Raw genomic sequence first — 24,173 nt, forward strand, 5'->3', positions numbered from 1 at the left:
GGATGACACCCTGGAGGACACCTGAAAATCCCCCACTGCCAGGGACTCCCAGGGAGCTGGGTCTCTTTCAGGTGCCATGTCTGCCTCTCTAGCCCCCAGGGATTCAGCTGGCTCAAGCTCCACAGCACTCCAGTGGAGAACTGGAGTCCTCAGAGATTGACAGGTCATGGTCGTGATTTTTGCCTTCCTGAGACCTTTGCCGTCCATTTCCAGGGGTACAGATGGCCTGGGGGCTTCATCCTCAATGGGTGGCACAAGTTCCTGAACAGATGGCTCAGGCTCTTCCTCTGCTGGGCGGAGACAAGCCGCCTCTGCAGCAAGGAGGCAAGCTGCCTCTTCCTCCAGCAAAGGACTCACATCTGATGCAAATCTTCCTTCTTCTGCAGCCTTTACCTCTGGCCCACAGGTCTCTGCCACATTGCTCATGGGAGCCTCGGCTTGATCTGCATCAGCTGCTGGTGTTGGGGCTGATGGGGGATTTGCTTCAGCCTTGCCTTGAGTAGCTGGGTTTCTTCAGTGGACACTGGAACTTCCTCATCATTTCCTGGTTCTAGAGTATTTGGTTTCAGTGGATTAGGTCCTCCAGGCTCAGAGATGGCTGCCAGTGCTCCTAAATCAGAGGGAAGAGCTCAGTCTGGGACTACTACCTCCACACTAGTACTTGGGGCAGGTGGAAGGCAGGGAGTCATGAGCTTACCTGCACAAGGCTTCATCTCATCTAAGACAGCTGGTACAGCCAAGTACGAATATGCATCTCTCAGAGTCCTACTCTGGAGCTCGCCAGCAGAGCTTGGAGCTGAAGGGGACTCTGAGGCAGCTCTTAGATCCAGCTCTGGCCAAGATGCTCGGATTCCTTCCTGGGTGGTGGTTGTCTCCAGGGCTTCATGCATGGCATGCAATACTGCAGAATTACCAAGGACTGGAGCTGCAGCCAATATTTTAGGACAAGATTCCCTACAGGATGTCTTCCCCTAAGTCTTCCCTAATGTCAGGAGACCCCTGCCTGCCTGAGAAGCCCCAGTGCTTTGACTCCGCCACAGGAAGTGTTCCAGACTGCTTTCCAAGGCCTCTGGTCTCCTTGGCCCCTTTGCCTATGGCTTCCTTCAATTGGAGATGGCTTAGAATCTCCCAGCTGTTGTCTCCTTCACATCCCCTGCTACTCACCTTCAAGTTCTGGCTGTTTGGAATTCCTGAAGTCCAGCTGGGTGAGCAGAAGGCAGGCCTGGTGCTCCTCCATGGAGCCGGGCCTATTCAGGTGGAGGTATGCCACAAGTTGTTGCAGGCAGGACGAGTCCCGTGCTTCCAGGATATCCTCAGGGTTCTCCCTCATCCACCAACCAACGATGAAGGCGAAGGCTCTGGGTGCAGAGGGAGAAGCAGCCGAGTCAGAGGCTGGGCCTCTCCTCCACTCAGATCCTCTCAAGCTCATGTATGGAGCTGTGGTCATGAGACCGCTCATGTCCAAGTCCCTGGCAAGCCAGGTCACCTGGCTGGGCTGCAGGCAATATGTTCAGGAGGATGAGACTAGACTTAGATCACAATTGTGAACACCACCCTCCTCTTTCCACATGCCCCGCACCTACCTTCATTTGTCCCTGGAAACCTCCCCAACCTATCCACTCTGGGATTGTCATCCTGTCCCTAGGTCCTTCTCGAGCCCTGCGTGTGCTCATTGAGATAGCCTCTACTCACCTCCATGTCCTTAAGCCCTTTGTGAAGTGTCTTTCCCTGATTTCAACCCACAGGGCACACCCTGATCCTTGAGCCCTCACAGAGTCCTCAGGAAGCCCACTGAATGTCCATGATTGGGAAGTATGGCCTACCCTAGTCTCCCTAGTCCTGATTTTCCCAGGGTAGGCAAAGGTGACTGGGCTGTCTTGGTCCCAGAGCTTCTCTCATCCTCCTCAGGAATAGAGGAACCCACCCCCAGCTCCCTGTGTGGACAGTTTCCTGCAGGTCTCAAGCTCTCCTTCAGAACTCTCAAGTCAGGTGGGTACCATTTCACTTTCCCGAGGCCTCCCGGAAAGCAGCTCCTAATGCCCCCGCTGTGAAAACAGAGTCCCTCCTCTTCCTCCACCACACTCGCTGTTGTAGTTGTCCTTTTGCTCCTGCCGTCTCCCCCTCAAGTTCTTGAAATGAGTGGTACCTGGGGAATAACATGAGGAAGTCACATGCACTGTCCCTGAGTGTGATGGGTGCAGTTCTTGGTGGCTTCTGAGCACAGGATGGAGCTTGGGATGACAAGAATCACCCTGTTCTTTACACGAGTGGAGCCTGATATACCTCTGGACAGAAGGTGAAAAGGCCTTTACCTGCCTCCTACATATCTGAATGGGCATGGGTTCTCTGTGTCCCTCTAGTGCTTCCTAGTGCGATTCAGATAAGTTCAGGACCCTAGAAAGAACCTCAATCACCTTGAGAATTTGGAAAAGGTTTTGCTTAAGGTCTCAGACAGTGAGGCCACAATGGAGAGAAGGGGGTGTTGATGAGAGGGGAGCTTCTCCAGGCCCCACCCACAATTCTGCACACCCAGCTGTTGAAGGCATGGACCAGGACAGGCATTTTCACAGCCCGTGCCTCTGGTCCAGCCTCAGGCAGTGTGGGTGTTGTCCCTAGCATGCTACTTCGCAGGATTCAAGCAGATTCATGTCGGGGCACCAACTTGGGCCAGATCCTAGCCATTGGGTCCAGCTGCTTACCTGCTGAACAGCGGGGTCCGTATGTGCTGTGTGGTAGTGAAGGTGTGGAAGGTTCCCAGGACTATTGGGATGAAGGAGGCATCCCGGAAGAGCAGGGCAGGCACCAGGTGCTCTACCAGTTGCTCCACTTTGCCTCCCCGCAGGTATCCTGCCTTGCAGGGATCAGCAAGGCTTGGGGCTAAAATCTCCCCATACTGGGGTGAAGAAGGAGAAGCAATGGGAAAAGGCTCCTGGCCATACAACAGCTTGGGGCACAACCCCTTTCCCTCCCTCACACACACTCATGTACCCACATCCCACCCAGAATGCAGACACTCATGCCACACAGTAGTAGGTGTGTGGACCCCTGTCCTTCCTGCGCACATGATTCCTCCATACACCTGTGGGATGCAGGGTGGGTTTCTGAGCAGGCCACCAGGCCAAGGCATGACCCATTGTCTGCCAATGAGATCAAACTCTCCAATTTGATTCTGTCTGTGGAATATGGGACAGCAGCAAGAAAACATCCTGGTGCTTCCAAAGTTTGCACACAAATGAGCTGGCTCAGCTGCAGCGCAATATATGAGCTGCTAAGCAGTGCCCCCATTGTTGCCTGGCCCCCCTTTTTTTTGTCCTGTCATCTCTTTAGGTGATGTCACCAACCCTGCCCCCCAAGAGCCTGAGCCTCACACCTGACCCCTCCAAATGTCCACTGGCTGCTCCCTGGGACCTCTTGCAGGTCAGGAGGAAAACTAGACACAGTCCCCTCCACATACCTTCCCACGGTCCTCTGTCCAGCAAATGTCCTGGTGTTGAGGACATACTTACTGGCTTTGGCCTGGCACAATCATACATCTCAAATGTGTTTTACACTACTAGTGTTAGTGCTATGCTTCAGTCCCCCAGTCAATCCACTTTGCAGGGATTCCACTTAGCACCTGCTTGTGAGGGTGAGGATGTCATCCACTGAATAATACCCTGTGTCCTTTCTAGGCTTGTGAACACTGAGAGCTGCTGTCAGCCTTTATACTGCCTCAAGTAGAGATGTGGTCTCTGCATATTCTGTCTTGACAGAGAATAAATTTCGTTCGTATGTGTTGTGACAAAAAGGAGATAGAGAAGCTACTCACATCCATGTCCTGAGACAGGACATGCCACAGGAATCACACACATTGTCCTTTGCCAGATGCCAATGGCTCACACAATCCTAACTGCTCAGGAAACTGACCTCTGAAGAACATGTTTCTGAGTCAACCTAGACATGAAAGACTATGAGAGTCTCATCTTCAATTAATCAGCAAGAAGTAGGAAATTTGATTCATGGCCAATGTGTTGGATTAGCAGGCTTGAGCATAAAGATTCAAGACCCATTGTCCTATTCAAGTGGCAGAACCAGCACAGCAAGAAGTACTACATGGGCATGTATCTGTGATGTCTGCATCACTTCTTGCGCAAGGCAGATGAAGGTGACTCTAGGTAGAAGTGACAAACAGAAATGGAACTCTAAGACACATATAAGGTATCCACATGAATCCATTCACTGGTACACTCATAGACACACACACACACACACACACACACACACACACACACACACACACACAAGCAAGCACCCACACAAACAGAACTTTGGTAAGGACAGAAGAATAATGAAAATGATGAGAAGGTAATGTTCCCTTCAAAGAGCGACACCTTTGCAATCCCTTCACCCAGAAGAAATGGCAATACAACTGGATGGACAGAATTAGTTGGATCTATAATGAAAAAAATGCCATCACCCCTCCCTGTATCTTAGCAATTTATATAAAAACCACTTCCTTATTCCACAAAATACAGATGACAATAGCATCTTGGTCTCCTTCTTATATATGGTAGCAAATACAAACAAAATTGGGTGGATTGTGTAGTGCTTCATTGTATCTGTTACCTTGGGATTCAGCCCTGAATGGAAAAGTGATTCAAAGTGACATAGTAATGTTAAGAAAAGAAATAAGGCCATATAGTATGAAGCTAATTGAAAAGACCTCCAGGATATTGAAACAAAAGCCATACAATGAATGACTGTTGTCCTTAATGTACTATGTTATCTCTCATCTCATTTGCTGTCCCTTGGATATCTCATATTGTTACAGTATCTCACTTTGTTATCTGATATATTGGATTTATTTGTATTGGGTTATTTGAAATTGGATAGGGAAGGGGGGAAAACCAAGACGGGGGGTGGGTGGTGGAGGGGAAGGTCATGGCGACCAAGACATGTGAAAGGGTATCAATATATGTGAATTAATCCAACTTCTATCTGGCAAACATCATGTAACCCTTTTATTAATTACAATAAAAAATAAATATAAAATAGAGAACGGGGGAAAACAAGATGAGGGGTGGGAGAGGGGGAGGGGGGAAGGGAAATGGGGACCCTGACATGTGAAAGGGTATCAATGTGTGGGAAATAAGGCACCATTTATCTGGCAAATACCATGTAACCCTTCTATTAATTACAATAAAAATACAAATAAATAAATAAATATAATAAAAGAAAAGAAAAAGCAAATAGTAAGATGGTTGACATTTGTGAGGAACTTGAATCTGTAGGTAAATTTGTGGATGCTCTGCAGTTGTGAGAATACATATATGGCTTATGCCAATAGAAGATCTTGGGAGGGTCTTATACCACATTCGAATATTTCAGGAAAAAAACAGAGTCAATTCATTATGTTTACAAATTTCTTTTTCTGAAGACACCTGTCTTTGTCAAGGGGCAAAGTGGGATGGGCAATGAGGGGCACAGGAGAGCCTTCCATACCCAACAGAGACAAGAAAGGAGGAGGGTGCCTCCGTGCTGGGAGGTCAGGGAAGTCCAGAAGAGGGAGAATCGTCCAGGAGATTAGGTAAGGATGAAGTGAGAAACTGAGGAGCAGGCAGAAAAAAACATCAGAAATAAACAGACTTGAGGTGGAATGATGACCCCAATGATCACAGTGTTCCAGGAACTAAAGTGCCATATCTGTAATGCTTTTTACCAAAAAGCCCTCCAAGTCCATCCAGAGCAACACACAGCATAGAGTGATACACATCTCCTGACTGGTGAACTCAGGGAGATAGTAGGAATGTCAGCATTTGGTAAGTTCCTGTTGGGGAGAGGTCCCTGAGAAGCCCACTTGGGACTGGTGACACACTGAGACCAGATTGTGCTGTCATAAGATGTGGGACCCTATGGAAACACTGGGTGAGGGCAGGCAACCAGCTGCTGGCTCTGGGTGGAAAGACCTGCTCCAACACAATCACTCAGGACTTCTTTAAACACATAGCCCAGAAGGATAAGGGTTCAATGGATGAGTGCATAGGTTGAGGGTAGGCCAAGAAGTTTTTTATGGAAATGGAGACTTAAGTACAGGAGACAAGGAGTCTAAGAGAGAGCTAAAGGAGGGAGCAGGACACAGAACCAGCCCTGATGCACAGAGCACCAGTGCACACACAAGAGGCAGGTGGTTATTGTTGTTCATTGGCAGCATTCCAGCACTACAGCAAGTAGCTGAGAGAAGCCAGGCCTATGGAAGAAAGGCTTGCAGGGCCTCATTGTTGTGGGACTTCTCCCCCAGGGTCAGTTGGGCCTTGTTTCCTGAGCCACCCTCAGCTCTGGAAGGTTCTTTCAGGATTAGCTGTCATGGAAAAGTCTGAATCCACATGAAGCTGAATGGACACAGAGAAGAACCCAGAAGGTCCTCATTCTTCCTCCACTGCTCAGAGACATTGTACACCGGTAGATGACCCACGTTTGGACCTTGTTCTGCAGGGGGAAGGGAATCCCCATCGTTAGGTAGAGAATTGATTGGCCTGGACCCTGGAGGACCCACCCCGGAAGTCCACTCTGCTCCTCCCGGATCTCCCCGCCCCTTCCGCTGAGGACCCAGAAATAACGGCTCCTCAGGTCCAGTGACTCAATGGCTGACAGTGCGGGTCCTCACCGCCCTGGACTCCCCTTCCTCCCTCTGGAGCCGTCCACGTGGGTCCTCCTGGGCTAGGATGGGGAATAGACTGGAGGGGAGGTGAGCCCTGTCCCGTCCTCCCCAACCCTCCTGCCTGTCCCCTCCATCCTCCTCCGCCGACCTAGTCACCTAACCTCCCACTGGGTTTCCCCTCTGAACAGTCCCACGACCTCTTCGTGGCACCAGGACTGGCCCCGAACCTCCACTTTGCACGTGGATGTGTGGAACATTAACTGAAACCACACCCTTGATAACTATGTCCATGGTTGAATAGGATGCAAAGCTCAGAAACATGTTGGCCTCCCACATCTAAGACATTGTGCTCATTTACCACGTGTATTTATTTTTCTTTAAGAGATGAATACTTACAATGTATTCATAAGCAGGAGCTATTACAGTATGTATGGTTTTTCATCCCTCAGAAAATCAAATTCCAAAAATATATATTGCAATTATTTCTTACAAATAATCTCATGGAGTTTTAAAATTTTACACACTATTCAGTCTGCCAAGTTATACAGCAGTTATCTCCAACACAGAGGCAGATTAAGTCATCATATACAGTATACTATAGACATAGACATTTCAAATATACTATATTAGCCAACGTGAACATTTGCTAGTTAAGTAAGAATCCCTTTCTTTAAGTTACTTGTGGCATGGCTCTGCACTGGATACAAAACAATGAGGATTTAAAATTCAGCACTTGCAGCACTCGGAGTCTTCAAGTCGGTTAAACTGTAGGTTTGTTCATGGATTCTTCCATTGTCATTTGAGCTTCTCTTCTCAACCAGCTGCTGTCCCTAGTGGAGACACTAGGAATTGCATCCTCTACACTGTCTTCCCTCTCTCTCCTCTTTCTCTCTCTCTCGCCTCCTGTAACATGTCAGACTCTTCAATGGCTTTGACAGCTATTTTCTTGGATGTTTCCTGAATTTCGCCACCTATTATAAACTCATCAAGGATAAAATATGCCTTTTCAAAATTAAAGATGATACCCAGCTCGCAGACCTTTTATAAACAAGTTTGAGCTCCTTCCAGTCAATGAAACTGCTTGTTCGATGACCTCGAGAGAGAATAATCTGAACAATTTCCCGGGTTATTTTTTTCCTCTCTTTGTCAGGGAGAGTGGTGTACCACTTCTGTAGCCGTAATTTCCCTTGTCGACTGAACAGCAAGATGAAATGTATCATGGTGACCCGGACCCGCCGCCACCTGCACCCCGAGATCCGCGAGTGCCCAAGCCCGCTCGGGTACCAGGTAAGGCGCCCGCCTCACCTGTAATATCTCCTGTTTGAGTATGAAGTAAACCTGATGCCTTTAATGCCTTTCCTAAATGTTTGGTTTGTAAAACTTGAAATATTATTAGCAGTTGAGTTCCTGTATATTGCTGAACTTTTAAAAATATTTACAGAGATCAGAGACAATGTATCTCGTATGAATGTCCTAAATTCATTTGTATGTTTGGAATTGGAAGAAAGAAGAATAACCAAAGATGGTAGAGGAGATAGATATTCAGTAGTTTTGATGTCTTAAAAGCTGCTAGCTAGGCTGGGATGGAAAAATTTTAAACCTTTGAATATAAAGACATTCTTATGGGGTTATATTTTCTATAAATTATTTACCCAGGTTTTCAGACATCAGAAATGATGTCTGTGACATCTCTTACTATAATACAATTCAGTGGTAGGGATTCATAACAATGGCAGCGATTATTATTGCTACCACTATTTAAAGACAATCTCTTCTATTCCAAGCAATCTTAGTTATAGTTACTTGAGAAAGTTTCACATGCTTTTGAATGTAAATCTAATATGTTTTGTTTCTTACTTTGGGCATTGATTACTTTGGCAGCATATATAGGAAGTACATGTTTCTTTTATCTTCCTGCCCTTCCTACCCCCAAAGACATTATTATTGCTGCTAGACATTATCATTGTGAATCTGTGTCACCTTTATACTGCAGATTATGCATTACCAGGTATTAATGTAATCAGAGATATTATGAGGAATTAGTCATGGTAGTTGTCCTGGTGCTTCATCATGTCTTTCCATGATACTTGCACATGAGTTTCGAGGTATTGTGTCACTCGAGTGGCCTGGTCAGGGACGGGACCTTCTAGGGTTTCCTAGGACAAGTGCATGCGTGGCTTGGGGGCTCTGGGGAGAACTCATGTGGCAGACTCTTAGAGGATACAATGGAAAATGATAGCGTTGCTCCTACTCAGAAGATATTTAGGAGGAAAATGCTAAGCCAAGAGGAGAAATTGACCAATTCCAATTGATTTGAAGGAAATAATTCAGATAGTATATGAAGTAATCACTAGGCTTTGAATTTCTAATAGTTATTCAAATGAATGATTTAGAAGTATAATTATGGCCCCGGATAGAAATTTAATCAAATTTGTTTAGATGTTATTCAGTTGTATATTTAACTTGTGTGGGTGTGTATGTGTGAGTGAGTGTATGAGAGTGAGTGTGTGTGTGTGTGTGTGTGTGTGTGTGTGTGTGTGTGTGTGTGATCTGAGGTTGAACTGGAGGCCTCATACTTCCCAGGCAGATGTTCTACCACTAAGCCATGGCCCCAGTTCCTTTAACTTAAAAGACTTGGTAAAACTTACTTTTCATAACAATTCATGTTGTGTAAGTTTTTATGATTCTATTTTTGGATAAAAGTATTTTCATACCTCATTAAATGCTTTACAAATATTCTTGATAATTCCTATTTGACACTTGGCTATGCACAGGGGTTCTCAGGTGTGCTGGGAGTCACCTACAGAAGATGATCATCTTCATGTGGCACACTGGGGTAAATTCTGAGGGGCTTAGGGATACACTTTATATGGGCTGTGGTGAAAGTAATAATCATGTTTCTTTATATTATATAATTATAAGAAGATTGCCAAGTGAAAAGATAATATTCAATTTGCATAAAATTTTCAAATAAAATATTTTTAAAATTCCAAAAAAAAAGAGATGAATACTTCCTTGAAACAAAATTTCTAAGGACAGTTTCATTTTCTTCATGTGTGTGTTTATTTGATTTACATTTCTCTTTCACAGCATAATGAAATTCTACTCTTGTACCCATTTGGAGAGGATGGTGGGGGATGAAATTAAGCAACTATTGGTAAGTATCTACGACGACGACTAGAGTTTACTTCACTGCAGTGTTTATTATAATTGAATGATGATAATTAATATCAATTTCATACAGACTAGTGAAGGAATGATTTCCTAACTCCTCATCATTGGGAATGCATTCTGTGTAACTTATCTTTAGGTGTTAGGTGGGTGAGGTAAAAGGGCTGCCCTGAGTATTGAGAATGACATAGATGCACACACTCTCTATGATTTGGAAGGCAGGTGGCTTGCAGGTTTGCAACCTGTGGCTGGGGCAGGCCTCACATGCGGCCTGGCCTGCGGTGGATGCTGGGTAAATGCTCCAGTAACTCTGTGAAGTCTTTCCTCAGCAGTAGCTGAGGTTCAGTATTGCAGGGCAAAGACAGACAGAAAGAAGGACCCGCCGCCTACAATTCTTACACTAGGAGAGTCAGATTCATGATTCTTAGCTCTGGATTCCTGATTTTGATAGTTTCTTCCCAAGAGAAGATATCAACAAGTAGCCAGCTGGCCTAGTGTGACCAAAAACCATTCCATGTGCTATTTTCACTAACCTTGATATGAGTGCCTGTGGTTTCCTTCAGATACATTGTCTTTCCTGCCTTCTAATACATAGCTCCTCTATCAGTTATAGCTTCATTTTTAAAGTCTGTATAAAAACCTTCTGCTCTGCCTCTGTAGACCTGGCAAACTCCTGTGTTCTGTCCTTCGTCCCTTTGTTTCTGTGTGAATACCCTGTTTGTCTGCTCCTCACTAGGCAGTGGAGTTCTGTAGCCAGGGCAACAAATGTTGGGTCATTGTGGTTAAGAGAGGAGTGCTGTGGTCCAGTGTTTTGTGAGATTCTTGTTGGGTTTTTGCCTGTGATCTGTCTCGTAGGTAAACAATATTCACTGGTTAACAGGTTCTACTGGAGTTTTTGTTTCTCTGTCCAAGAAGTCTGGCTCCTTTTTCAAGTTACACTTGAACTGCAGAGTCTGGTTTTAAGTTTATTGGGGATGCTTTCTTTTACCCTTCTTCCTATCACCCTGATCTGATTAGTGTGTCCACTGTGACACTCCGAGTTGCTTCCTAGTAACTTTTTTTTCGATAATTAACTGACATGTTAATTTTTATTTTAGAAAGCTAGTATTTCCTGAAAGATCTAAATGCAGCTGTATTTCTTTGATTACTAGAGTTGACTTTGGTCCAACATTAGGAAGGATTTTCCTGAATATAGAAACAAGACTGGACAGGAAAGACTGTTTCTGAGCCTGGGCCCTGTCCCTCTTGCTTGCCACTTAGTGCTCAAAAGTGAACAGATGTGCAAGATTGCCTCAGCTCCTGGCCTTTCCTCCCTCCTGTTAGAAACTCTGGGCAGGAGGGGAGCATGGTCTAGTGCTAGAGTGCTTGCCTAGCACGCACAAAGTTTGATTCCTTAGTACCACATACAATGCCAAGAAGGTGGTGCTGTGTCTCAAATGGTAGAGTGCTAGCCTTGAGAAAGTCCAAGTTCAGTGCCCAAACCCGGGAGTTCAAGCCCCAGGACTGGCAAAAACAACAACAAAAAAAGTACAAGTCTCCAGTGTCAGGAATGAATAGACACACAAGTGATACAAATTTTGTCAAGCAATTTACTTTTGCTCAAAAGGGTGCAATGCCTCACTCTACCCAGAGCTAAGCAGGCACACTGGGCAGAGCAGTTTAGTAGGTTTTTATCCCAGTCCAAACTGTCCCTTGTCAAGGAGTTAGGCTCACATTCTAAATATAACTGATTACCAACGTTAGATTGTTTTTTTAAAAGGTTTACAATTTTTTTTTCATCACAGCTGGCTGAAAGCAGAACTGGGAACAGAGTGGCTGACAGACACAGTGAGAGAGGTTGATGAAGTCAGCAGAAAGCTCCCATTTAAAAGGGGGAGGTCTGGGGCACATGGCTGACACCTGTAATCCTAGCTACTCTGGAGGCTGAGATCTGAGAATCAAGGTTCAAAGCCACCCCAGGCACAAAAGGACCTGAGACTCTTATTTCCAACTAACCTCTAGAAAACAAGTGGTGCTTGGTTCAAGGGTAGGATGGTAGCCTTGAGCTGAAGAGCTCAGGGACACCTCCCACCCAGACCTAGGGGGAGGATGGAAGCCTTGAGCTGAAAAGAGCTCAGGGACAGTTCCCAGGCACAGTTCAAGCCACGTGACCCACAGAAAAAAAAGGGGAGGGTCACGTGTGTTTGGCCTAGTGGTAGAGTGCTTGCCTAGCATGCACAAAGACCAGGGTTCAATTCCTCGGTACCACATACATAGAAAAAAGCTAGATATGGTGCTGTGGCTCAAGTGGTAGAACTCTAGCCTTGAGAAAGTCCAAAAACAGGTTCAGGCCCTGAGCTCAAGCCCAGGACTGGCCAAAAAAAAAGTGGGGGGGAGGGGACTTAATTCCATTGATAAAGATTTCTCTAACAAGCAACACACTTGGCAGTTGCAGTTTTATTCTTTGAATTCCTTCGATAAATATTTATCTCCCTAATTTGGCGAGTGGGTCACAGCAGCACAGCTGATAATTGCAATTTCACTCTTTTAACTCCTTCGGCACAAGATTTGCATTCCTCACATGGCTGCTGGTCATACACAGCACAGAAATAAGTCTTTAAAAAGCAAATAATAGAGGGGGGAAGGGAAATGGGGACCATGACATGTGAAAGGGTTTCAATGTGTGGGAATTAATGCACCATTTATCTGGCAAATATCATGTAACCCTTCTATTAATTACAATAAAAATATATTTTAAAAAAGCAAATAATACCAAAAAATATCAATATACAATACAAAAGCATTTCAGTTTGACAGAAAAGACTACTTTTTCCTCACACTCCTCTCCCTCACCCTCAGAAAAGGCTGGTGTAGGTGCAGTGGCTCATGCCTGTAATCCTAGCTACTCAGGAGGCTGAGATCTGAGGATTAAGGTTCAAAGTCAGCCTGGGCACAAAAGAACCTGAGACACTTATCTCCAATTAACATCTAGAAAAATGGAAGTGAGACTTGGCTCAAGGGTAGGGTGGTAGCTTTGAGCTGAAGAGCTCGGGGACAGTGCCCAGGCCAGATCAAGCCCCATGACCCACAAAAAAAAGGGGGGGGGGGCTGGAATCTTATCTCTCACCACCAGGTGGCAGTGCTGATCTCACCTCAACTCCTGCAGCCCCTAAATAACCTGACCTATGGAAATCAGCTCTGAAAACAGGGATGCGGGCTCTGCCTTCATAAAAGTAGACAGTCAGTAGACTTCCTAGAGAGAAACAAGCAGACGTTTGGAAGGGAAGAAAACCCTGAATCATGGTTATGCAGTTGGGGAGTGGCAGGGGGAGACAGCAACACTTAACTACCTTGTGAAAATACAGTGGAGCATATGAAAAGTGAGGGTGAATTTTTTTCTCTATTTAATAAAGATGAGGAGAAAAGGCATGTAGCTGAAGGTAGATGGTGGTCAGGTATCTTTTTTGGTCCAAGAAGACAACTTAGCCAGGGTTATTAGAAAGGTAAGAGAGCAAATAAAACTATGGGAAATAGACATGGGCTCTACAGCTCACCTTCCCCTCCTCCTCCTTGCTCTCAATTTCTACATCTCTAGTACAGAAGAATCTTCTGTACCCAGACACCAATTCAAGGAGATCCTTTTCCTCCACAGCCAGGCAACAAAAAAAAGGACTAATTTCTGAGAAGCCAAGGAATTGAACCTGTGTCTTTCTGCATGCTAGGCAAGCACTCTACCACTAGGCCACACTCCGGCCCCTTCCTAGTAACTTTTTTTTTCATATCCTTTTATCCTGGTTTATTTTCTTAATTTGAGAATGGGCATCTAATTTTTAATCATCAAGGTACATGAAAAAATTTATTGTTGTGGTAATGTATAGAGGGGTTACAGTTACATTCGTCAGGTAGTGGGTGCAAGTAGCCAGCTGGCCTAGTGTGACCAAAAACCATTCCATGTGTTATTTTCACTAACTTTGATATGAGTGCCTGTGGTTTCCTTCAGATAAATTGTCTTTCCTGCCTTCTAATACATAGCTCCTCTATCAGTTATAGCTTCATTTTTAAAGTCTGTATAAAAACCTGCTCTGCCTCTGTAGACCTGGCAAACTCCTGTGTTCTGTCCAACATCCCTTTGTTTCTGTGTGAATACCCTGTTTGTCTGCTCCTCACTAGGCAGTGGAGTTCTGTAGCCAGGGCAACAAATGTTGGGTCATTGTGGTTAAGAGAGGAGTGCTGTGGTCCAGTGTTTTGTGAGATTCTTGTTGGGTTTTTGCCTGTGATCTGTCTCATAGGTAAACAATATTCACTGGTTAACAGATTCTACTGGAGTTTTTGTTTCTCTGTCTAAGAAGTCTGGCTCCTTTTTCAAGTTACACTTGAACTGCAGAGTCTGGCTTTAAGTTTATTGGGGATGCTTTCTTTTACCCTTCTTCCTATCACCCTGATCTGATTAGTGTGTCCACTGTGACACTCCGAGTATGCTTCCTAGTAACTTTTTTATTTTTGTTTTTTTTGGCCAGTGCTCTGGGTCTAAGCACTGTCCTTGGACTTTCTCAAGGCTTGAGCCACTTGAGCCTCAGCACCACTTCTGGCTTTATTCTATGTATGTGGTAGCAAGGAATTGAACCTGTGTCTTCCTGCATGCTAGGCAAGCACTCTACCACTAGGCCACACTCCGGCCCCTTCCTAGTAACTTTTTTTTTCATATTCTCTTATCCTGGTTTATTTTCTTAACTTGAGAATGGGCATCTAATTTTTAATCATCAAGGTACATTTTAAAAACATTTATTGTTGGGGTAATGTATACAGGGGTTACAGTTACATTCGTCAGGTGTGGGTGCATTTCTTCTCCTTCTTATGTTTTTGTCCCTGTTTCCCACTCCCCTCTCATCAAGGTACATATTAAAAGAGAAAAACTTTAGATCATTGGTGAAGATAATTCTCTAGCAAAGGATTTTTTTCCCCTCTCATATGAGACAATGGACTTGTCAGAGTGGTTTGGTTTCTTGTAACACTTTTCAACTTCATTCCCTTTTGCTCAAAGTTTTATGCAATGGCAGTCTGGTAATTTTATATTTCATTGTGTATTATTGGATTTACTTTTAGCCTCCCTCAACATATACAATAACTTGAGAGTAAACTTCTGGGCTGAGTTGCATGTTGGGATGAATGTCAATCAATAGGCCATTCTGGAATGAGCATGTGGATTTAATCATGTAATTCTGAAAATTAGGACGGGGAAGAGCGAGCCCGGACCGTGCCTCTCGGTCAAGCGTAGGCGCAACCAGGATGACGACGTCGGGCGCCCTGTTCCCGAGCCTGGTGCCAGGCTCGCGCGGGTCCTCCAGCAAGTACCTCGTGGAGTTCTGGGCAGGGAAGATGACCCTGAAGGGGACCACGGTGACCCCGGACAAGCGGAAAGGGCTCCTGTCAATCCAGCAGACAGATGACTCGCTCCTCCACTTCTGCTGGAAGGACAGGACGTCAGGGACCGTGGAGGACGACCTGATCATCTTCCCTGACGACTGCGAGTTCAAGCGGGTGGCCCAGTGCCCCAGTGGGAGGGTCTACGTGCTCAAGTTCAAAGCTGGGTCCAAAAGGCTCTTCTTCTGGATGCAGGAGCCCAAGACTGACCAGGACGAGGAGCACTGCCGGAAAGTCAATGAGTATCTGAATAACCCCCGATTCTGGGGCACTGGGGGCCAGCGGGAGCGGTGGCCACGAGCTCTCGGCCCTGGGTGGTGAGGGTGGCCTGCAGAGCCTGCTGGAAACATGAGTCACCGCCAACTCCTGCAGCGCATCCGACCGGCTAGCCTTGGAGGACTGGGTGGGCTCAGGGCCCTCACAGGGCCAGGCCTGGCCAGTCTTGTAGGTAGCGGCGGGCCTCCAGCGAGCAGTTCTTCCTCCAGCTCTGGAGCCAGTCGGCAGCTGTCACCCCATCCTCCACCACCTCCTCTGCCCGTGCCCTCCCAGCCCCTTCTGCCCCAGCTGCTGCCTCGGCCACCCGCCCGAGCCCCAAGCCCAGTTCAAGTAATGGAACGGGTAAGGCAGCCAGTCCGACCCAGCCCATCCAGCTGAGCCACCTGCAGAGCATTTTGGCTACCATGAACGTGCCGGCTGGGACAGCTGGCGGCCAGCAAGTGGACCTGGCCCGCGTGCTGACCCCAGAGATCATTGCCCCCATTCTGGCCAACGCCGATGTCCAGGAGCGCCTCCTGCCCTACTTACCCTCGGGTGAGTCGCTGCCCCAGACCGCGGACGAGATCCAGAACACGCTGACCTCGCCCCAGTTCCAGCAGGCCCTGGGAACCTTCAGTGCAGCCTTGGCCTCGGGGCAGCTGGGCCCCCTCATGGGCCAGTTTGGCCTGCCCGCGGAGGCCGAGAAGGCCGCCAACAAGGGGTATGTGGAAGCATTTGCCAAAGCTGTGCAGAACAATGCCAAATCTGAGCAGAAGGAGGGCGACGCAAAAGACAAGAAAGATGAAGAGGAAGATATGAGTCTAGATTAAGTTATTTACTGTCTTTTAAGGAATTTGAATTCTTAGTCACGTGACTCTTGTAGTGGCATTTGTGATTTATTGCATACCTTTTCCTGTTCCAACTCACCAATAAAAGTCCTTTCTTTTACCTGAAAAAAAGAAAGAAAATTAGGACAAATACAAGAATGTAAATTGTTATATCTTAACTGAATAGAAATAGAACTAACAAAAATCAGGATGTGGACAAGAGAAATGATATAATGCTAATAACCTCCTATGTTAAAGTAAAAGAGAGACTTTATATGATACCAGGTTGAATGATCTAGTTAATAAACTCCAAGAGTACCAACTTTTATTAGATTTTAGAATTCCTTTCATTAACCTTATAGGAATGTATTAAAAATCCTACCTTGTAAAATGCTTTAGGTAATGATTAGCAATCTCTTTCATTTCTGCTTGATGTTTTAATGAAAAGTAAACACAGAATCACGTGTATTTGTTTTTTTTACTGTGTCATTTATTTATTTATTGCTTATTTTCTCATCAGTCATGGGGCTTGAATTCAAGGTCTGGGTACCGTCCCTGGGCTTCCTTTGCTCAAGGCTCCTAGTCTACCACTTGAGCCACAGTGCCATTTTTGGCCTTTTCTGAGTATTTGATTGGAGGTCAGAGTCCCCTGAACTTTCCTGCCTGGGATGGCTGTAAACCGAATCCTCAGACTGGACTAGCTGGTGTTACAGGCATGAGACACCAGCACCAGGCTGTGTCTTTTTTTTTCTTTTTTTGGCCAGTCCAGGGATTGAACTCATGACCTGATCATTGTCCTTGGACTTTCTCAAGGCTAGGGCTCTACCACATGAGCCTCAGCACCAATTCTGGCTTTTTTCTACGTATGTGGTACTGAGGTCTTCATGCATGCTAGGCAAGCACTCTACCACTAGGCCAAACTCTTGGCCCCTTTACTGTGTCTTTTAATCTGTGATCATCAGGCATACCACATTCTTCTTTCATTTTTTGTTCACTGAACATGACCAGGAAGATGCTTAATGAATGTGAAGAACCAATACAATATTTCCACTGAGAAAAAGAAGTCTTTTCATTATTAACTTGGCCATAAGTGGTTCATAGATACGTAGTAAACAATGTAAAAAAGGATTTAAGGCTATAGTGCTTTGTGAAGTCATTTATTGATTTATCTTTGTGTGAGTGTTGGGGCTTAAATTCAGGGCCTGGGTGCTATCCTTGGGCTTTCTCAAGGCCAGCACTCTACCACTTGAATCATAGTACCACTTTTGTCTTTTCTATGCATGTGGTAGTGAGGAATCAAACCCAGAGATTCGTGCATGCTAGGCATGCACTCTACCACAAGGCCATGCTCCTGGCCCAGTTTTTAAAGCAAGGTGCAACTGAGTGGTAGATTGTCTTTCAATACATATGTACACCACATATGTACACACACATACATGTATATATAAATAAGTTGGCTGTACTAGACTTTGAGCTTAAAGTTTAATTGCCTACCAGGCATGCTTTCTATTACTGAGCCACTTCCCCAGGCATTTGTTTCACTAGTCATTTTTTTTTTAAATCTGGGTCAGACCATGACTACCTGTTTTAGTTTTTCCATTGTAACTGGGATAAGAATCTCAGGCCAGTGGCCTACCTGACCTTTCTGTTGAGTTTAGGGAATTTTTGTGCCTAGAGTGTCCTAGAATCACAAACCTCTCCATCTTAGCCTCGTGTGCTAAGATGATAGGCAGAAGTCTCCACAGTCAGCTATGTATTAAAGAAGAGGTCTCATAAACCTACATACTCAGAATAGCTGCAAGCTACCATTCTCCCAAAGTCCACCTCCCAGGTAGCTAGCAATACAGTCATTATAATGCCTCAATCCAGCTGATTTTAACTTAACTGAGTAACTAGTGCTTCACTCCACACATGACCCTTGCATGGAGAGTCACTGCTCTTGCACCCTCTCACAGGAATGCTCTAATTGAGTTATTTGTGAACCAACACGTTTGCCAACCCTCCACATGTCTTCATAATTTGTCATTTCCCTATGCACAGATGGCTTCTTTCTGCAAATTACTGTCACTTTTTGCCTGTGGACATTTTTTTTTGCCTATAGTAGCATGCTCAGCCTATGTAAGGGGCAATCTGGAAGTCCCTTAGGCACTAAAGCTCCAGGACAGCCCTTAAACAATAATGAATATGAGTTAGTGAATAAAATATCCCAGCTTCCTTACTCCTCTAATGGATCAACTCTGAGATATGTCCCAGAACCTTCTAGCACTGGTCCCTGGAGGAAGAGCATTCTCTCTCTCTCTCTCTCTCTCTCTCTCTCTCTCTCTCTCTCTCTCTCTCTCTCTCTCTCTCTCTCTCTCTCTCTCTCATTTCCTTCATTTACCTCCCATTCTTGGAAGGACCTATTTTAGTCCAGTTCTTACATCTGAATCTATTTCTCCATGGATAAAACTGAAGGCAGGGCTAGGAGTTTGGCCTACTGGTAGAGTGCTTGCCTAAGCATGCAGGAAGACCAGGGTTCGATTCCTTAGTACCTCATACATACAGAAAAGCAGGAAGTGGTGCTGTGTCTCAAGTGGTAGAGCTGTAGCCTTGAGAAAGCCCAAGGACAGTGCCCAGGCCTGCCGCACAACCCAGAGAAGTGAAGGCAGTAGCTTGTCACATTTTGTGTCAAGGAAAACTGATATGACTGCATCTGTTTCAGGGAAATTGGATAAGCCTTTGTTCAGAGTCCATCTGCCTGAGTTAAATACTGAGCAGGAACGGGTGTTTTTCAGAGTAAACCCAAAGTGATAGATGGAAAATTGTTTAAGCAGTCTTATGTGTATTTAAATTTTGTTATAAATATCTTTAATAACTTGACATTATTTTATTTTGGTTCCGTTGTTCTAAGCTGTCTAATTTATAGCCACTGGTTTCACATAAACATCAAATAGACACTGGAGGCTGTTATAGTAAAAGAAAAAGGCAGGGAGACTTCCACTGGGCCTTATAACATAGGAATCTAAAGAACTGCAATTTTAATGTATAGGAAACAACGTGTGTGTGTGTGTGTGTATGTGTGTGTGTGTGTTTGTGTGTGTGTGTGTGTGTGTGTGTGTGTGTGTGTGTGTGTGTTTGTGTGTGTCTTGGTCCTGGGTTGACCTCAAGGTCTAGGTGCTTTCTTGAGCTTTTAATTTTCTTCTCAAGGCTAATGCTTTAGAACTAGCCACACCTTGAGCCATATCTGGCTCCACTTCTGGCTTTTTGGTATTTAATTGCAGATAAGCGTTTCATGTACTGCCAGGTGCTACTGGCTCATGGCCTGTCATTCTAGCTACTCAGGATGCTGAGATCTGAGGCTCACAGTTCAAAGCCAGTTAGGGCAGAAAAGTCTATGCCACTCTTCTCTCCAATACAATATTCAAAAGAAGCCAGAAGTGGTGCTGTGGTTCAAATGGTAGAGTGTTAGCTTTGAGCAAAAGAAGCTCAGATACAGAGAGTAGGCCATGAGTTCAAGCCCCTGGACTAGCACAAAAACTAAAAACAAGTCTCATTTACTTGCTTGCAGAGACTAATTTCAAACTGCAATCCTCAGATCTCAGTTCAAGCCCCAGGCCTGGCAAAAAAGAAAAAAGGAAAAGAAAAGAAAAAGTCTTCTAAATGATACAAAAAAGAATTCAAGTCTGCTGTAGATTTTCAGGTGTCTAGTACAGTAGGCCATGTGACTAAGTTCACTTTTCAGTACCATAAGCTTCAGTAAAAATCGACCGCAAAAGGCATACAGTTCAAGCAGAGTATGTAGCTCAAGGTTTAAGAAATTAAGGTTTTGCAAAAGCCATATAATGAATGATTGTTGTCCTTAATGTACTATGTTGTCTCTCATCTCCTTTGCTGTCCCTTGGTTATCTCATATTGGTATAGTATCTCACTTTGTTATCTGATATATTGAATTTATTTGTATTTGGATATTTGAAATTTGATAGGGAAGGGGGGAAAACCAAGACGGGTGGGGGGTGTGGGGGGGAGGGAAATGAGTACCAAGACATGTGAAAGGGTATCAATGTATGTGAATTAATGCACCTTCTATCTGGCAAATATCATGTAACCCTTTTACTAATTACAAGAAAAAAAAGAAATTCAGGTTTTGGGTTCCCAAATGAAAGCTTCATTTCACCAACAATCTACTTCTCATCATCCAAGCTCCCACTTTGCTACTTGTCCAAATATGCCACCCAAACCATCCACAGACAGACGGCCCCCGCCACCTCAAGTAATGCCACCACTATTACCTACGGGTACGAGCAACTGGGCCTGATTTCCTGTCACAATGCATCACAACCCAGCTTGTAGAGATCAAGGGGCCTCTGCTGGATCTTAGCCCCATCTGCTTCATGCTTCCTGGTTAGCCCATCTGCAGTTTCTACATCCACACACCACAGTATTTCTTCTCAACCAAAGATAGCAATCTAATGACGTGGCAAGACTCTTCAGTGATCTGGTAGAGGAAGATCTGTTTTGAAGGATAAAATATCACTGGGTAGCTTCAATGATTAGAACAGAAGTGTTGCATCTGTCTTTCTCATCCCACCTTTCCAGAGGAACAGAACACAATTAAGACAATTACTGAGCTTATAGGACACCCAGTCCCTTCCAAATGTGGTACAAGTATACAAGGAATTCGATTGGGGGGATTCAGGGAGGCTTTGAATCATTAAGGACAGGTCAGTGAGCCCTTCCTGTGGGCAGAGTCCATGCTCCTTCAGCTGCATGTGGTATACAGTTTAGACCTCTACCTTACAGGTAGAGCCTCCCTCAACCTACCCTAGAAGCAAGTTTTCGTGTGTGTGTGTGTGTGTGTGTGTGTGTGTGTGTGTGTGTGTGTGTCTGTGTCTGTGTCTGTGTTTTGTGTCTTGTTGTGGGGCTTGAACTCAAGGTCTGCGCACTGTCTTGAGCTCTTTTGCTCAAGGCTTGTGCTCTATCACTTTGAAGCACAGTTCCAACTCCAGTTTTCTAGTGGTTAATTGGAGATAAGGGTCTTATGGACTTTCTCATGTGGGTTGGCTTTGAACCATGATCCTCAGATCTCAGCTTCAGGAGAAATTGATGGCTGGTGATGTATTCCCTATATTAATTTCAATATGATGATAGATTTGCTTCTCCTTCAAACTTAAGATTCAGATAGAGAGAGAGAAAATTTAGCCAGAACTTTCTTATAAAGAAGAGCAACACTTTAGAAGAAGAAAAAATGGTGGTATTAGAGATAGTGTTTTAAATTGTGACAATGAATTTGCCTATTCTCATAAAATTCCCCTGTAGTTATACAAGAGAGAGTGATTTTTAATAGTCTAATTCTGAGCGGGGTATGGTGGTACATTTTAATTGTCCCAGAAACCTTGGAAACCTGAGATGGGAATATCAGTTGAGCCTAGCTGTTTCAAACAGTCTGGACAACACAGCCAGAGTGTAAAATACATGCACATACACACAACTGAGCCAGCAAGTGAGATATAGAGAGAGAGGGAGGAGATGGGGGAGAGAAAATATCATAATTCTTACTGTATTTGTGGGCTGTCTTTTTGAGTTGTTCAAAGTCAACTATAGTCTAAAAATAGTAATAAAAACTCCAGAAAATTCATAAATTTTATTTCTTTAATTATTTCTTTTTGTATGGTGCTGAGGATCAATTGTGGAGCCTGTAGATGCAAGGTGAATGCTCTCATGCTGAGTTATACGTAATTTAAAGCTCCCATATTTTTTTTCTATTTTTTGGCAGTCCTGGAGGTTAGGACTTGAGCCCTGACCTTGGACTTTTCTCAAGGCTAGAGCTCTACCACTTGAGCCTCAGCACCTCTTCCAGCTTTTTCCTATGTGTGTGGTACTGAGGAATCAAACACCGGTCTTCCTTCATGCTAGGCAAGCACTCTACCACTAGGCCCAATTCCCAGCCCTCCCACAAATTTTTAGTTACTCACTACTCTGAGTAGGATGAGGATGAAATCTAACACCTGCCTTTCACCTTGCCTATGTCCAGCTGTGGGCCTCACCAACCACTGACTGCCTCTTAGAGATAAATTCCATACTTGTTCATTTTCAAGACCAACCGTTGGATTCTGAGTGAAAATTTCCTAGCAGCTTGCTTACATTCGGACTTTTGGATGTGAAAAAATTCATGCATTGGAAAACCCATAGATAAACAGGAGTGTGATTAGCATAGGGAAGAACAGATTTCAATAAAATGAGGAAATAGATGAAATGGGATGTGTCAGAAGGCAAAGGATCCTTCCTGCTACAAAGGAAAAAGGGGGAGGGGCTGTGGAGGCTGCCCAAAACCTATAGCTAACATTCAACTTCAAGAGGGGCATGCATTTGAATTGCTCAATAAAACTGAATGTAAGGGACCTGGAGCATGGCCTAATGGTAGAGTGCTTGCCTCCCATGCACAAACTCATGTGTTCTATTCCTTAGCACCACATACACAGAAAAAGCTGGAAGTGGTATTGTGGCTCAAGGGTAGGCCTTGAGAAAGCCCAAGGATAGTGCCCAGGCCCTGAGTTCAAGCCCAGGACTGGCAAAAAAAAAAGGAATGTAAATTAGGCACCATCCAAGACAGAATGGGAACTCTATATGTCTTGGCTCAGTGATGGAGTAGGGAGAGATGTCCATGTGTGAAGTGCCCCTGTGGCTCAAGTGGCAGATCACTAGCCTTGAGCAAAATGTGTCCAAGGAGGCACCCAGGCTAGAGCTCTACCACTCTCTAGCTCTACTCCTGGGTCTTCGTGCATGCTAGGCAAGCACTCCACCACTAGGCCACAATTCTAACTCACCAAATAATGGATTTTATTATGATATTTCCACCCGTGCACAAGAGAACTGTGTGCTTATTCACATTCTCATCATGGTGCCTATACACCTTCCTATCCTTCCCTCTGCTTAGGCCTTTTTTATTTGGATGTTTGATTACTTGTACATATGGGTCTAGACTCCAAATGTAAGAGAAAACATGTGGTGGTCACAAGTCTGACACATTTTCCTTGGCTTTTCTGATGTCCACTTCCTCTCATTTTCTTGGAACTAACACACTTTTATTCTCATAGATGACTGAACAATACTCCATTGTGTGTGTGTGTGTGTGTGTGTGTGTGTGTGTGTGTGTGTGTGTGTGTGTGTGTGTATTTTTTCCTGCCTCCGTTCATCTGTTGACAGAAACTTGAGTGGCCACATAAATCTTTACTGTTATAACAGTGCCACAGTAAACATGAGTGTCCAGTTCTCAACAATACTGAATTTATACTGTCTGTGACGTGTTTCACTAATTAGGTAGGAAATTTGAACAGGTTCACCATACCTCTCTCATTTGGGAAGCTCCAACATTACGTTGTTGGAAGAGACATGTTGATTTCTCAGGAACCGTTCCGAATCCCAAACTGCTCCTCATAGGAGGAAATGGAATGAATCTCCTGCCCTCCAGTTTTGGCTTTTAAATATTAATTTTTTCCACTTTTTAAAACTTACAAAATAGTTCCTGTTGCTTCCTCCATTCTTCCCTCCCTCCCTTCCTCCCTTCCTTCCTTCCTTCCTTCCTTCCTTCTTTCCTTCCTTCCTTCTGCCCTACTTCCCTCCCTCCCTCTCTCTTGTCTCCCTCCTCTCTTTTTCTCGCTCTTACTCTCTGACTCCTCCCTTTCTCTTTTGCTGTCAGTACTGGGACTTGAACTCACAGCTACTGGCTCTTACTTATGTCAGAGTTGGCCCTTCTCACTTGAGTTGTGTCTCTACTTCCGACTTGTTGGTGGTTACATTTAGACTTTCCTGCCTGGGCTGTCTTGAGCCATGATCCTGAGGTATCAGCCTCCTCAGTAGCTAGGATTTCCCGTGTAAGCCTCCAGCGATTGTTGATACCAGTGTGA

General features: G+C 44.9%; 2 pseudogenes; one reads left to right on the forward strand and one right to left on the reverse strand.

Annotated features, from left to right (window-relative positions):
- Nucleotides 1-7,004: 7,004 nt before the first annotated feature.
- Nucleotides 7,005-7,857, reverse strand: LOC150039895 (AP-1 complex subunit sigma-3 pseudogene; annotated as a pseudogene).
- LOC150039896 (proteasomal ubiquitin receptor ADRM1 pseudogene) lies at nucleotides 7,847-16,324 on the forward strand (annotated as a pseudogene).
- Nucleotides 16,325-24,173: the final 7,849 nt, after the last annotated feature.

Source organism: Megascapheus bottae, unplaced genomic scaffold (assembly GCF_031878675.1).
Source record: "Megascapheus bottae isolate mThoBot1 unplaced genomic scaffold, mThoBot2.hap1 HAP1_SCAFFOLD_208, whole genome shotgun sequence".
In the NCBI taxonomy this organism is placed as follows: Eukaryota; Metazoa; Chordata; class Mammalia; order Rodentia; family Geomyidae; genus Megascapheus; species Megascapheus bottae.